We start from the raw sequence: 14,616 nt of genomic DNA, 5'->3' as shown, positions 1-14,616 counted from the left end.
ATTATTGATATAAATAAGCCTGGCAGCTCTGTTTTGTTAACCACACTAAGAAAATAAATATAAATTATGAAATAATTCCAGCTCCAAAATCCATTTATCTGGCAGATTGCCGTGTGGAAATGCAAAATTTTGGTAAATTTCTTCAGTCAAACAGGGTTTTGAAGAAATTTTGACACTAGCAATTGATTAAAAAATCAATAACCTTGAATAATTATTAAATAAGCCTGGCTGCTCTGTTTTGTTAACCACACTAAGAAAATAAATATAAATTTTGAATTAATTCCAGCTCCAAAATCCATTTATCTGGCAGATTGCCGTGTGGAAATGCAAAATTTGCTAAATTTCTTCAGTCAAACAGGGTTTAGAAGAAACATTGACACTAGCAATTGATTAACAAGTCAATAAACTTGAATAATTATTGATATTAATAAGCCTGGCAGCTCTGTTTTGTTAACCACACTAAGAAAATAAATATAAATTTTGAATTAATTCCAGCTCCAAAATCCATTTATCTGGCAGATTGCCGTGTTGAAATGCCAAATTTTGGAAAATTTCTTCAGTCAAACAGGGTTTTGAAGAAACATTGACACTAGCAATTGATTAACAAATCAATAAACTTGTATAATTATTGATATAAATAAGCCTGGCAGCTCTGTTTTATTAACTACACTAAGAAAATAAATATAAATATTGAATTAATTCCAGCTCCAAAATCCATTTATCTGGCAGATTGCCGTGTTGAAATGCCATATTTTGGTACATTTCTTCAGTGAAATATGGTTTTGAAAAAATATTGACCATAGCAATTGATTAACAAATCAATAAACTTGAATAATTATTGATATTAATAAGCCTGGCAGCTCTGTTTTGTTAACCACACTAAGAAAATAAATATAAATTTTGAATTAATTCCAGCTCCAAAATCCATTTATCTGGCAGATTGCCGTGTTGAAATGCCAAATTTTGGAAAATTTCTTCAGTCAAACAGGGTTTTGAAGAAACATTGACACTAGCAATTGATTAACAAATCAATAAACTTGTATAATTATTGATATAAATAAGCCTGGCAGCTCGGTTTTATTAACTACACTAAGAAAATAAATATAAATTTTACATTAATTTTTAAGAATTATGAATATTTCCAGCTCCAAAATCCATTTATCTGGCAGATTGCCGTGTTGAAATGCCAAATTTTGGAAAATTTCTTCAGTCAAACAGGGTTTTGAAGAAACATTGACACTAGCAATTGATTAACAAATCAATAAACTTGAATAATTATTGATATAAATAAGCCTGGCAGCTCTGTTTTGTTAACCACACTAAGAAAATAAATATAAATTTTGAAATAATTCCAGCTCCAAAATCCATTTATCTGGCAGATTGCCGTGTTGAAATGCAAAATTTTTGTAAATTTCTTCAGTCAAACAGGGTTTTGAAGAAATTTTGACACTAGCAATTGATTAAAAAATCAATAAACATGAATAATTATTGATATTAATAAGCCTGGCAGCTCTGTTTTTTTAACCACACTAAGAAAATAAATATAAATTTTGAAATAATTCCAGCTCCAAAATCCATTTATCTGGCAGATTGCCGTGTTGAAATGCCAAATTTTGGTAAATTTCTTCAGTCAAACAGGGTTTTGAAGAAATTTTGACACTAGCAATTGATTAACAAATCAATAAACTTGAATAATTATTGATATTAATAAGCCTGGCAGCTCTGTTTTGTTAACCACACTAAGAAAATAAATATAAATTATGAATTAATTCCAGCTCCAAAATCCATTTATCTGGCAGATTGCCGTGTTGAAATGCCAAATTTTGGTACATTTCTTCAGTCAAAAATGGTTTTGAAGAAACATTGACACTAGCAATTGATTAACAAATCAATAAACTTGAATAATTATTGATATAAATAAGCCTGGCAGCTCTGTTTTGTTAACCACACTAAGAAAATAAATATAAATTTTGAAATAATTCCAGCTCCAAAATCCATTTATCTGGCAGATTGCCGTGTTGAAATGCAAAATTTTTGTAAATTTCTTCAGTCAAACAGGGTTTTGAAGAAATTTTGACACTAGCAATTGATTAACAAATCAATAAACTTGAATAATTATTGATATTAATAAGCCTGGCAGCTCTGTTTTTTTAACCACGTTAAGAAAATAAATATAAATTTTGAATTAATTCCAGCTCCAAAATCCATTTATCTGGCAGATTGCCGTGTGGAAATGCAAAATTTTGGTAAATTTCTTCAGTCAAACAGGGTTTTGAAGAAATTTTGACACTAGCAATTGATTAAAAAATCAATAAACTTGAATAATTATTGATATTAATAAGCCTGGCAGCTCTGTTTTGTTAACCACACTAAGAAAATAAATATAAATTTTGAAATAATTCCAGCTCCAAAATCCATTTATCTGGCAGATTGCCGTGTTGAAATGCCAAATTTTGGTAAATTTCTTCAGTCAAACAGGGTTTTGAAGAAATTTTGACACTAGCAATTGATTAACAAATCAATAAACTTGAATAATTATTGATATTAATAAGCCTGGCAGCTCTGTTTTGTTAACCACACTAAGAAAATAAATATAAATTATGAATTAATTCCAGCTCCAAAATCCATTTATCTGGCAGATTGCCGTGTTGAAATGCCAAATTTTGGTACATTTCTTCAGTCAAAAATGGTTTTGAAGAAATATTGACACTAGCAATTGATTAACAAATCAATTACCTTGAATAATTATTAAATAAGCCTGGCTGCTCTGTTTTGTTAACCACATTAAGAAAATAAATATAAATTTTGAATTAATTCCAGCTCCAAAATCCAATATCTGGCAGATTGCCGTGTTGAAATGCCAAATTTTGGTAAATTTCTTCAGTCAAACAGGTTTTTGAAGATCCATTGACACTAGCAATTGATTAACAAATCCATAAACTTGAATAATTATTGATATAAATAAATCTGGCAACTCTGTTTTGTTAACCACACTAAGAAAATAAATATAAATTTTGAATTAATTCTTAAGAATTATGAATATTTGCAGCTCCAAAATCCATTTATCTGGCAGATTGCCGTGTTGAAATGCCAAAATTTGCTAAATTTCTTCAGTCAAACAGGGTTTTGAAGAAACATTGACACTAGCAATTGATTAACAAATCAATAAACTTGAATAATTATTGATATAAATAAGCCTGGCAGCTCTGTTTTTTTAACCACGTTAAGAAAATAAATATAAATTTTGAATTAATTCCAGCTCCAAAATCCATTTATCTGGCAGATTGCCGTGTGGAAATGCAAAATTTTGGTAAATTTCTTCAGTCAAACAGGGTTTTGAACAAATTTTGACACTAGCAATTGATTAAAAAATCAATAACCTTGAATAATTATTAAATAAGCCTGGCTGCTCTGTTTTGTTAACCACACTAAGAAAATAAATATAAATTTTGAATTAATTCCAGCTCCAAAATCCATTTATCTGGCAGATTGCCGTGTGGAAATGCAAAATTTGCTAAATTTCTTCAGTCAAACAGGGTTTAGAAGAAACATTGACACTAGCAATTGATTAACAAATCAATTACCTTGAATAATTATTAAATAAGCCTGGCTGCTCTGTTTTGTTAACCACACTAAGAAAATAAATATAAATTTTGAAATAATTCCAGCTCCAAAATCCATTTATCTGGCAGATTGCCGTGTTGAAATGCCAAATTTTGGTAAATTTCTTCAGTCAAACAGGGTTTTGAAGAAATTTTGACACTAGCAATTGATTAACAAATCAATAAACTTGAATAATTATTGATATTAATAAGCCTGGCAGCTCTGTTTTGTTAACCACACTAAGAAAATAAATATAAATTTTGAAATAATTCCAGCTCCAAAATCCATTTATCTGGCAGATTGCCGTGTTGAAATGCCAAATTTGCTAAATTTCTTCAGTCAAACAGGGTTTTGAAGAAATTTTGACACTAGCAATTGATTAACAAATCAATAAACTTGAATAATTATTGATATTAATAAGCCTGGCAGCTCTGTTTTTTTAACCACGTTAAGAAAATAAATATAAATTTTGAATTAATTCCAGCTCCAAAATCCATTTATCTGGCAGATTGCCGTGTGGAAATTCAAAAATTTGGTAAATTTCTTCAGTCAAACAGGGTTTTGAAGAAATTTTGACACTAGCAATTGATTAAAAAATCAATAAACTTGTATAATTATTGATATAAATAAGCCTGGCAGCTCGGTTTTATTAACTACACTAAGAAAATAAATATAAATTTTACATTAATTTTTAAGAATTATGAATATTTCCAGCTCCAAAATCCATTTATCTGGCAGATTGCCGTGTTGAAATGCCAAATTTTGGAAAATTTCTTCAGTCAAACAGGGTTTTGAAGAAACATTGACACTAGCAATTGATTAACAAATCAATAAACTTGTATAATTATTGATATAAATAAGCCTGGCAGCTCGGTTTTATTAACTACACTAAGAAAATAAATATAAATTTTACATTAATTTTTAAGAATTATGAATATTTCCAGCTCCAAAATCCATTTATCTGGCAGATTGCCGTGTTGAAATGCCAAATTTTGGTATATTTCTTAAGTCAAACAGGGTTTTGAAGAAACATTGACACTAGCAATTGATTAACAAATCAATAAACTTGAATAATTATTGATATAAATAAGCCTGGCAGCTCTGTTTTGTTAACCACACTAAGAAAATAAATATAAATTATGAAATAATTCCAGCTCCAAAATCCATTTATCTGGCAGATTGCCGTGTGGAAATGCAAAATTTTGGTAAATTTCTTCAGTCAAACAGGGTTTTGAAGAAATTTTGACACTAGCAATTGATTAAAAAATCAATAAACATGAATAATTATTGATATTAATAAGCCTGGCAGCTCTGTTTTGTTAACCACACTAAGAAAATAAATATAAATTTTGAAATAATTCCAGCTCCAAAATCCATTTATCTGGCAGATTGCCGTGTTGAAATGCCAAATTTTGGTACATTTCTTCAGTCAAATATGGTTTTGAAGAAATATTGACCATAGCAATTGATTAACAAATCATTAAACTTGAATAATTATTGATATAAATAAGCCTGGCAGCTCTGTTTTGTTAACCACACTAAGAAAATAAATATAAATTTTAAATTAATTCCCGCTCCAAAATCCATTTATGTGGAAGATTGCCGTGTTGAAATGCCAAATTTTGGTAAAATTCTTCAGTCAAACATGGTTTTGAAGAAATTTTGACACTAGCAATTGATTAACAAATCAATAAACTTGAATAATTATTGATATTAATAAGCCTGGCAGCTCTGTTTTGTTAACCACACTAAGAAAATAAATATAAATTTTGAATTAATTTCAGCTCCAAAATCCATTTATCTGGCAGATTGCCGTGTTGAAATGCCAAATTTTGGTAAATTTCTTCAGTCAAACAGGGTTTTGAAGAAATTTTGACACTAGCAATTGATTAACAAATCAATAAACTTGAATAATTATTGATATTAATAAGCCTGGCAGCTCTGTTTTGTTAACCACACTAAGAAAATAAATATAAATTTTGAATTAATTCCAGCTCCAAAATCCATTTATCTGGCAGATTGCCGTGTTGAAATGCCAAATTTTGGTAAATTTCTTCAGTCAAACATGGTTTTGAAGAAATATTGACAATAGCAATTGATTAACAAATCATTAAACTTGAATAATTATTGATATAAATAAGCTTGGCAGCTCTGTTTTGTTAACCACACTAAGAAAATAAATATAAATTTTGAAATTTATTCCAGCTCCAAAATCCATTTATCTGGCAGATTGCCGTGTGGAAATGCAAAATTTTGGTAAATTTCTTCAGTCAAACAGGGTTTTGAAGAAATTTTGACACTAGCAATTGATTAAAAAATCAATAAACTTGAATAATTATTGATATTAATAAGCCTGGCAGCTCTGTTTTGTTAACCACACTAAGAAAATAAATATAAATTTTGAAATAATTCCAGCTCCAAAATCCATTTATCTGGCAGATTGCCGTGTTGAAATGCCAAATTTTGGTAAATTTCTTCAGTCAAACAGGGTTTTGAAGAAATTTTGACACTAGCAATTGATTAACAAATCAATAAACTTGAATAATTATTGATATTAATAAGCCTGGCAGCTCTGTTTTTTTAACCACGTTAAGAAAATAAATATAAATTTTGAATTAATTCCAGCTCCAAAATCCATTTATCTGGCAGATTGCCGTGTGGAAATGCAAAATTTTGGTAAATTTCTTCAGTCAAACAGGGTTTTGAAGAAATTTTGACACTAGCAATTGATTAAAAAATCAATAAACTTGAATAATTATTGATATTAATAAGCCTGGCAGCTCTGTTTTGTTAACCACACTAAGAAAATAAATATAAATTTTGAAATAATTCCAGCTCCAAAATCCATTTATCTGGCAGATTGCCGTGTTGAAATGCCAAATTTTGGTAAATTTCTTCAGTCAAACAGGGTTTTGAAGAAATTTTGACACTAGCAATTGATTAACAAATCAATAAACTTGAATAATTATTGATATTAATAAGCCTGGCAGCTCTGTTTTGTTAACCACACTAAGAAAATAAATATAAATTATGAATTAATTCCAGCTCCAAAATCCATTTATCTGGCAGATTGCCGTGTTGAAATGCCAAATTTTGGTACATTTCTTCAGTCAAACAGGGTTTTGAAGAAATTTTGACACTAGCAATTGATTAAAAAATCAATAAACTTGAATAATTATTGATATTAATAAGCCTGGCAGCTCTGTTTTGTTAACCACACTAAGAAAATAAATATAAATTTTGAAATAATTCCAGCTCCAAAATCCATTTATCTGGCAGATTGCCGTGTTGAAATGCCAAATTTTGGTAAATTTCTTCAGTCAAACAGGTTTTTGAAGATCCATTGACACTAGCAATTGATTAACAAATCCATAAACTTGAATAATTATTGATATAAATAAATCTGGCAACTCTGTTTTGTTAACCACACTAAGAAAATAAATATAAATTTTGAATTAATTCTTAAGAATTATGAATATTTGCAGCTCCAAAATCCATTTATCTGGCAGATTGCCGTGTTGAAATGCCAAAATTTGCTAAATTTCTTCAGTCAAACAGGGTTTTGAAGAAACATTGACACTAGCAATTGATTAACAAATCAATAAACTTGAATAATTATTGATATAAATAAGCCTGGCAGCTCTGTTTTTTTAACCACGTTAAGAAAATAAATATAAATTTTGAATTAATTCCAGCTCCAAAATCCATTTATCTGGCAGATTGCCGTGTGGAAATGCAAAATTTTGGTAAATTTCTTCAGTCAAACAGGGTTTTGAACAAATTTTGACACTAGCAATTGATTAAAAAATCAATAACCTTGAATAATTATTAAATAAGCCTGGCTGCTCTGTTTTGTTAACCACACTAAGAAAATAAATATAAGTTTTGAATTAATTCCAGCTCCAAAATCCATTTATCTGGCAGATTGCCGTGTGGAAATGCAAAATTTGCTAAATTTCTTCAGTCAAACAGGGTTTAGAAGAAACATTGACACTAGCAATTGATTAACAAATCAATTACCTTGAATAATTATTAAATAAGCCTGGCTGCTCTGTTTTGTTAACCACACTAAGAAAATAAATATAAATTTTGAAATAATTCCAGCTCCAAAATCCATTTATCTGGCAGATTGCCGTGTTGAAATGCCAAATTTTGGTAAATTTCTTCAGTCAAACAGGGTTTTGAAGAAATTTTGACACTAGCAATTGATTAACAAATCAATAAACTTGAATAATTATTGATATTAATAAGCCTGGCAGCTCTGTTTTGTTAACCACACTAAGAAAATAAATATAAATTTTGAAATAATTCCAGCTCCAAAATCCATTTATCTGGCAGATTGCCGTGTTGAAATGCCAAATTTTGGTAAATTTCTTCAGTCAAACAGGGTTTTGAAGAAATTTTGACACTAGCAATTGATTAACAAATCAATAAACTTGAATAATTATTGATATTAATAAGCCTGGCAGCTCTGTTTTGTTAACCACACTAAGAAAATAAATATAAATTTTGAATTAATTCCAGCTCCAAAATCCATTTATCTGGCAGATTGCCGTGTGGAAATGCAAAATTTTGGTAAATTTCTTCAGTCAAACAGGGTTTTGAACAAATTTTGACACTAGCAATTGATTAAAAAATCAATAACCTTGAATAATTATTAAATAAGCCTGGCTGCTCTGTTTTGTTAACCACACTAAGAAAATAAATATAAATTTTGAATTAATTCCAGCTCCAAAATCCATTTATCTGGCAGATTGCCGTGTGGAAATGCAAAATTTGCTAAATTTCTTCAGTCAAACAGGGTTTTGAAGAAATTTTGACACTAGCAATTGATTAACAAATCAATAAACTTGAATAATTATTGATATTAATAAGCCTGGCAGCTCTGTTTTTTTAACCACGTTAAGAAAATAAATATAAATTTTGAATTAATTCCAGCTCCAAAATCCATTTATCTGGCAGATTGCCGTGTGGAAATTCAAAAATTTGGTAAATTTCTTCAGTCAAACAGGGTTTTGAAGAAATTTTGACACTAGCAATTGATTAAAAAATCAATAAACTTGTATAATTATTGATATAAATAAGCCTGGCAGCTCGGTTTTATTAACTACACTAAGAAAATAAATATAAATTTTACATTAATTTTTAAGAATTATGAATATTTCCAGCTCCAAAATCCATTTATCTGGCAGATTGCCGTGTTGAAATGCCAAATTTTGGAAAATTTCTTCAGTCAAACAGGGTTTTGAAGAAACATTGACACTAGCAATTGATTAACAAATCAATAAACTTGTATAATTATTGATATAAATAAGCCTGGCAGCTCGGTTTTATTAACTACACTAAGAAAATAAATATAAATTTTACATTAATTTTTAAGAATTATGAATATTTCCAGCTCCAAAATCCATTTATCTGGCAGATTGCCGTGTTGAAATGCCAAATTTTGGTATATTTCTTAAGTCAAACAGGGTTTTGAAGAAACATTGACACTAGCAATTGATTAACAAATCAATAAACTTGAATAATTATTGATATAAATAAGCCTGGCAGCTCTGTTTTGTTAACCACACTAAGAAAATAAATATAAATTATGAAATAATTCCAGCTCCAAAATCCATTTATCTGGCAGATTGCCGTGTGGAAATGCAAAATTTTGGTAAATTTCTTCAGTCAAACAGGGTTTTGAAGAAATTTTGACACTAGCAATTGATTAAAAAATCAATAAACATGAATAATTATTGATATTAATAAGCCTGGCAGCTCTGTTTTGTTAACCACACTAAGAAAATAAATATAAATTTTGAAATAATTCCAGCTCCAAAATCCATTTATCTGGCAGATTGCCGTGTTGAAATGCCAAATTTTGGTAAATTTCTTCAGTCAAACAGGGTTTTGAAGAAATTTTGACACTAGCAATTGATTAACAAATCAATAAACTTGAATAATTATTGATATTAATAAGCCTGGCAGCTCTGTTTTGTTAACCACACTAAGAAAATAAATATAAATTTTGAATTAATTCCAGCTCCAAAATCCATTTATCTGGCAGATTGCCGTGTTGAAATGCCAAATTTTGGTACATTTCTTCAGTCAAAAATGGTTTTGAAGAAATATTGACACTAGCAATTGATTAACAAATCAATTACCTTGAATAATTATTAAATAAGCCTGGCTGCTCTGTTTTGTTAACCACATTAAGAAAATAAATATAAATTTTGAATTAATTCCAGCTCCAAAATCCAATATCTGGCAGATTGCCGTGTTGAAATGCCAAATTTTGGTAAATTTCTTCAGTCAAACAGGTTTTTGAAGATCCATTGACACTAGCAATTGATTAACAAATCCATAAACTTGAATAATTATTGATATAAATAAATCTGGCAACTCTGTTTTGTTAACCACACTAAGAAAATAAATATAAATTTTGAATTAATTCTTAAGAATTATGAATATTTGCAGCTCCAAAATCCATTTATCTGGCAGATTGCCGTGTGGAAATGCAAAATTTTGGTAAATTTCTTCAGTCAAACAGGGTTTTGAACAAATTTTGACACTAGCAATTGATTAAAAAATCAATAACCTTGAATAATTATTAAATAAGCCTGGCTGCTCTGTTTTGTTAACCACACTAAGAAAATAAATATAAATTTTGAATTAATTCCAGCTCCAAAATCCATTTATCTGGCAGATTGCCGTGTTGAAATGCCAAATTTTGGTAAATTTCTTCAGTCAAACAGGGTTTTGAAGAAATTTTGACACTAGCAATTGATTAACAAATCAATAAACTTGAATAATTATTGATATTAATAAGCCTGGCAGCTCTGTTTTGTTAACCACACTAAGAAAATAAATATAAATTTTGAAATAATTCCAGCTCCAAAATCCATTTATCTGGCAGATTGCCGTGTTGAAATGCCAAATTTTGGTAAATTTCTTCAGTCAAACAGGGTTTTGAAGAAATTTTGACACTAGCAATTGATTAACAAATCAATAAACTTGAATAATTATTGATATTAATAAGCCTGGCAGCTCTGTTTTGTTAACCACACTAAGAAAATAAATATAAATTTTGAATTAATTCCAGCTCCAAAATCCATTTATCTGGCAGATTGCCGTGTGGAAATGCAAAATTTTGGTAAATTTCTTCAGTCAAACAGGGTTTTGAACAAATTTTGACACTAGCAATTGATTAAAAAATCAATAACCTTGAATAATTATTAAATAAGCCTGGCTGCTCTGTTTTGTTAACCACACTAAGAAAATAAATATAAATTTTGAATTAATTCCAGCTCCAAAATCCATTTATCTGGCAGATTGCCGTGTGGAAATGCAAAATTTGCTAAATTTCTTCAGTCAAACAGGGTTTTGAAGAAATTTTGACACTAGCAATTGATTAACAAATCAATAAACTTGAATAATTATTGATATTAATAAGCCTGGCAGCTCTGTTTTTTTAACCACGTTAAGAAAATAAATATAAATTTTGAATTAATTCCAGCTCCAAAATCCATTTATCTGGCAGATTGCCGTGTGGAAATTCAAAAATTTGGTAAATTTCTTCAGTCAAACAGGGTTTTGAAGAAATTTTGACACTAGCAATTGATTAAAAAATCAATAAACTTGTATAATTATTGATATAAATAAGCCTGGCAGCTCGGTTTTATTAACTACACTAAGAAAATAAATATAAATTTTACATTAATTTTTAAGAATTATGAATATTTCCAGCTCCAAAATCCATTTATCTGGCAGATTGCCGTGTTGAAATGCCAAATTTTGGAAAATTTCTTCAGTCAAACAGGGTTTTGAAGAAACATTGACACTAGCAATTGATTAACAAATCAATAAACTTGTATAATTATTGATATAAATAAGCCTGGCAGCTCGGTTTTATTAACTACACTAAGAAAATAAATATAAATTTTACATTAATTTTTAAGAATTATGAATATTTCCAGCTCCAAAATCCATTTATCTGGCAGATTGCCGTGTTGAAATGCCAAATTTTGGTATATTTCTTAAGTCAAACAGGGTTTTGAAGAAACATTGACACTAGCAATTGATTAACAAATCAATAAACTTGAATAATTATTGATATAAATAAGCCTGGCAGCTCTGTTTTGTTAACCACACTAAGAAAATAAATATAAATTATGAAATAATTCCAGCTCCAAAATCCATTTATCTGGCAGATTGCCGTGTGGAAATGCAAAATTTTGGTAAATTTCTTCAGTCAAACAGGGTTTTGAAGAAATTTTGACACTAGCAATTGATTAAAAAATCAATAAACATGAATAATTATTGATATTAATAAGCCTGGCAGCTCTGTTTTGTTAACCACACTAAGAAAATAAATATAAATTTTGAAATAATTCCAGCTCCAAAATCCATTTATCTGGCAGATTGCCGTGTTGAAATGCCAAATTTTGGTAAATTTCTTCAGTCAAACAGGGTTTTGAAGAAATTTTGACACTAGCAATTGATTAACAAATCAATAAACTTGAATAATTATTGATATTAATAAGCCTGGCAGCTCTGTTTTGTTAACCACACTAAGAAAATAAATATAAATTTTGAATTAATTCCAGCTCCAAAATCCATTTATCTGGCAGATTGCCGTGTTGAAATGCCAAATTTTGGTACATTTCTTCAGTCAAAAATGGTTTTGAAGAAATATTGACACTAGCAATTGATTAACAAATCAATTACCTTGAATAATTATTAAATAAGCCTGGCTGCTCTGTTTTGTTAACCACATTAAGAAAATAAATATAAATTTTGAATTAATTCCAGCTCCAAAATCCAATATCTGGCAGATTGCCGTGTTGAAATGCCAAATTTTGGTAAATTTCTTCAGTCAAACAGGTTTTTGAAGATCCATTGACACTAGCAATTGATTAACAAATCCATAAACTTGAATAATTATTGATATAAATAAATCTGGCAACTCTGTTTTGTTAACCACACTAAGAAAATAAATATAAATTTTGAATTAATTCTTAAGAATTATGAATATTTGCAGCTCCAAAATCCATTTATCTGGCAGATTGCCGTGTGGAAATGCAAAATTTTGGTAAATTTCTTCAGTCAAACAGGGTTTTGAACAAATTTTGACACTAGCAATTGATTAAAAAATCAATAACCTTGAATAATTATTAAATAAGCCTGGCTGCTCTGTTTTGTTAACCACACTAAGAAAATAAATATAAATTTTGAATTAATTCCAGCTCCAAAATCCATTTATCTGGCAGATTGCCGTGTGGAAATGCAAAATTTGCTAAATTTCTTCAGTCAAACAGGGTTTAGAAGAAACATTGACACTAGCAATTGATTAACAAGTCAATAAACTTGAATAATTATTGATATTAATAAGCCTGGCAGCTCTGTTTTGTTAACCACACTAAGAAAATAAATATAAATTTTGAATTAATTCCAGCTCCAAAATCCATTTATCTGGCAGATTGCCGTGTTGAAATGCCAAATTTTGGAAAATTTCTTCAGTCAAACAGGGTTTTGAAGAAACATTGACACTAGCAATTGATTAACAAATCAATTACCTTGAATAATTATTAAATAAGCCTGGCTGCTCTGTTTTGTTAACCACATTAAGAAAATAAATATAAATTTTGAATTAATTCCAGCTCCAAAATCCAATATCTGGCAGATTGCCGTGTTGAAATGCCAAATTTTGGTAAATTTCTTCAGTCAAACAGGTTTTTGAAGATCCATTGACACTAGCAATTGATTAACAAATCCATAAACTTGAATAATTATTGATATAAATAAATCTGGCAACTCTGTTTTGTTAACCACACTAAGAAAATAAATATAAATTTTGAATTAATTCTTAAGAATTATGAATATTTGCAGCTCCAAAATCCATTTATCTGGCAGATTGCCGTGTGGAAATGCAAAATTTTGGTAAATTTCTTCAGTCAAACAGGGTTTTGAACAAATTTTGACACTAGCAATTGATTAAAAAATCAATAACCTTGAATAATTATTAAATAAGCCTGGCTGCTCTGTTTTGTTAACCACACTAAGAAAATAAATATAAATTTTGAATTAATTCCAGCTCCAAAATCCATTTATCTGGCAGATTGCCGTGTGGAAATGCAAAATTTGCTAAATTTCTTCAGTCAAACAGGGTTTAGAAGAAACATTGACACTAGCAATTGATTAACAAGTCAATAAACTTGAATAATTATTGATATTAATAAGCCTGGCAGCTCTGTTTTGTTAACCACACTAAGAAAATAAATATAAATTTTGAATTAATTCCAGCTCCAAAATCCATTTATCTGGCAGATTGCCGTGTTGAAATGCCAAATTTTGGAAAATTTCTTCAGTCAAACAGGGTTTTGAAGAAACATTGACACTAGCAATTGATTAACAAATCAATTACCTTGAATAATTATTAAATAAGCCTGGCTGCTCTGTTTTGTTAACCACATTAAGAAAATAAATATAAATTTTGAATTAATTCCAGCTCCAAAATCCAATATCTGGCAGATTGCCGTGTTGAAATGCCAAATTTTGGTAAATTTCTTCAGTCAAACAGGTTTTTGAAGATCCATTGACACTAGCAATTGATTAACAAATCCATAAACTTGAATAATTATTGATATAAATAAATCTGGCAACTCTGTTTTGTTAACCACACTAAGAAAATAAATATAAATTTTGAATTAATTCTTAAGAATTATGAATATTTGCAGCTCCAAAATCCATTTATCTGGCAGATTGCCGTGTGGAAATGCAAAATTTTGGTAAATTTCTTCAGTCAAACAGGGTTTTGAACAAATTTTGACACTAGCAATTGATTAAAAAATCAATAACCTTGAATAATTATTAAATAAGCCTGGCTGCTCTGTTTTGTTAACCACACTAAGAAAATAAATATAAATTTTGAATTAATTCCAGCTCCAAAATCCATTTATCTGGCAGATTGCCGTGTGGAAATGCAAAATTTGCTAAATTTCTTCAGTCAAACAGGGTTTAGAAGAAACA

The sequence above is a fragment of the Leiobunum rupestre genome, chromosome 10 (assembly GCF_980474605.1).
Source record: "Leiobunum rupestre chromosome 10, qqLeiRupe1.1.hap1, whole genome shotgun sequence".
NCBI lineage: Eukaryota > Metazoa > Arthropoda > Arachnida > Opiliones > Sclerosomatidae > Leiobunum > Leiobunum rupestre.
Note: the sequence above shows the minus strand (reverse complement) of the source record.